The following is a 2,777-nucleotide window of genomic DNA, read 5'->3' as shown; positions in this document are numbered from 1 at the left end:
GGGGGGAGTTTGGCGCATGGTCGGTTTCTCCAAGTGCAGTCCCATGTGTCAGTCAAGAGGCAAGCCGAAGCGAGTTCCGTTTGCGTGAGCCGTGTGCAGGACCGAACGTGTGTGGGGTGCAATGCGACCGCGACAGGGGTGCTGTGAGTGTACTGCCTTTTTTCCTTTTAAACTAGGTGCTTCGCCCCCTCAAAAAAAACTTGGTGCTTCGCGCGATCCATCGATACTACTACTAGTCATCCGGTAATCCCGACTCAAACGGTGCTGCCAGGTCTTTTCCCGCGTGATATGCTGGGAGGTTGAATTAGTTGGGTTTTTTTGGACGAGTAATGCTACACCTACGTAATCTGAGTTACGTAATTAATGTAATGTGAAACGTGTGAGCTGTTGATTGTAGATTGGGGGGAGGGAGGGGCCCACCACCATGAAAATCAGGAAGGAGAGAGAGAGGCAATTTACGTTAACCCTTTCGTAGGTTCCCATAGATGTAGAAAGATGTGAAATGCGTGAATGTGTAGTGGAAGTACTATTGGAGTGCCTGAGATAAATTGTGTATGTAGACCCTATGTGTTTATTTACTTCGCATGTTAGCTTTGTCTCGGTTCAATAAAAAGAAGAGTGGTGATGATGGTGTGCCTGCCATCCTGTAATATAGGTTGTCCGATCTATATCTAATGGATAGGAAGGAAACTATGACAATTTACCCGCACTCCTCTCCACATTTGCAGATAAGGCCTTCCCTCGTTCATCCTTTTCTCCCACAAGATCTTGATGTTCCGTGCAATGCACGGGCATCTTGCTAGTACTCCTACATATACTATATTATTGTGAAAGTTCATATACACCGGCCGAGATTAATGCAAACATGGCAGATTTTCATTACATTTCAAACTTTTATAGGACAGAAAAATAAAGCAAACCCGACCCTAAACCTATTCTACGGTGGCGACCGACGTCCTCCATCTACGATCTCCATGTACGGGGGCGGGGTTCAAGACCCGTGAAGTGAAGGTGCGGTCTCCGGCGAGGAAGAGTCGAACATAGGAGACGGACCGGCCAGTTGGCACACTATGCCCTGCCGCCTCCCATACCCTACTCATCCTCGGAGGAGTCCCCGACCTCGGCAGTGCCGGACGTTGGACGGCGACAAGTAGGACGCGTGGCTGACGGTGCTCCCGTCGTCGGCCGTCATCGTGGCCACCGCTTGTGCGGGCGCGTCCGTGTCTGGCTACGCCGCTATTGCATCACGAGCGGAGACTTGAGCGAGGGTGGCGACCTCGAGCTTCATCCCCGAAGACAAAGCTCTCCCGCAGAGCGTTCTTGCTCGTGGTCACGGCGGATATGGTGCCAGGTTGGAGGACGATGCACTATGGTGTGGAGGTTAGCTGGGCATTGCCGCTTTAAGTAGCATTCCGGTGAGGCCAAAGCGTCCGGGCGCGTCATTAAGTCACCGGAGTTGGTTCCTCGGGCACCGAGCCTCTTAACGACGGCATACGGACGGACGACATGAATGCGGGCAGCTGGCGCCGGCTAGGAATGCACCGCGCGACGGCGCGAGGGACGAGGGTTTTTGGTGTGCCAGGGTAGTCAGCTGCGGTCGTGGCAACATTGGAGATGACCTTTGCTCACATGCGACCCCACATGTCATTGAAAAAGAAAGACGACCCAGCATGGTCTCGGGTTCTGGGGATGCTGTTGGCCGCGCTACAGCACTCCGCGGATGCGTCGCGGCGCGCGCGCTCTTCGGCGCCCCTTGCATCCTCGACGAGCCGGGTGTTGATCTGCTGATCGTGCCACAGCGCTAATGCCACCCTCGGCACACTGAAACTGACCATGTCCAGCGACGATGAGCGTGTCACTCACTGCGGTTGTCATGTCCAGAGGCGATGCTGGAGCTGCGCCACATTGCTGGCCCCCACGACCCACATGAACGGTTGCCGGTGGCGAGGAGGTCGTGGGCAGCTCCTCCATTGGACTAGTCTGCGCCTCGTCCCGACAGGTGCGCCCCACATGTTGGTTTCCCTATTTTCCCAGCCATATTCGAGCGTCAGTGCTCCGCGTTGCGCATTAGGCGCAGAACAGGTGGTTTTAGTGCCCAGGTTCAAATGTGGTACAGTACCAAGTTGTTACCCTAGCCCCAAGTGTGGTGGTTTTGGGTACGGTACCACCCTTTTCCTTTTCAAGTAGTGAAGCATAACACTTGATTAAGTAGCCGGATGGTGTGCTAAATGTAGGTGTCCGGCTGTTTGAAAGAACAATTGAGGTGTGCCCAGTCCGTGCCCGCATTTAGGGGTCCAACTTACCATGTTCCGGTAGTAGTAACTATACTAGTCCCTGCGTACTCCCTCTGTTTTTATTTACTCCGCATTTTAGCTTTGCTCAAAGTCAAACTTTGTAAACTTTGACAAAGTTTATAGACAGAAATAATAACATAAACAATAACAAATCAATACCATTAGATTCATTATTGAATATACTTTCACATCATATATATTTGCTATTGTAAATGTTCATATTTCTACTCCTACTAGCAAGATGCCCGTGTGTTGCACGTAACATCAAGATGCATTTGTATGACTAGTTTATCTTGTGAGAGAAAAGGATGAACGAGGGAAGGCCTTATTTGCAAATGTGGAGAGGTGTGTGGGTACCTTTTTGCAAAATTGCCATAGTTTCCTTCCTATCCGTCATATATAAATCGGACGACCTATATTGCAGGATGGCAGACACACCATCATCACCAACTCTGTTTTTTATAAGAGTCCGTCCGATTTATA

This window comes from Triticum aestivum, chromosome 3D (assembly GCF_018294505.1).
Source record: "Triticum aestivum cultivar Chinese Spring chromosome 3D, IWGSC CS RefSeq v2.1, whole genome shotgun sequence".
NCBI lineage: Eukaryota > Viridiplantae > Streptophyta > Magnoliopsida > Poales > Poaceae > Triticum > Triticum aestivum.
The sequence above is the reverse complement of the archived record's forward strand: the minus strand, read 5'-3'. Positions refer to the sequence as shown.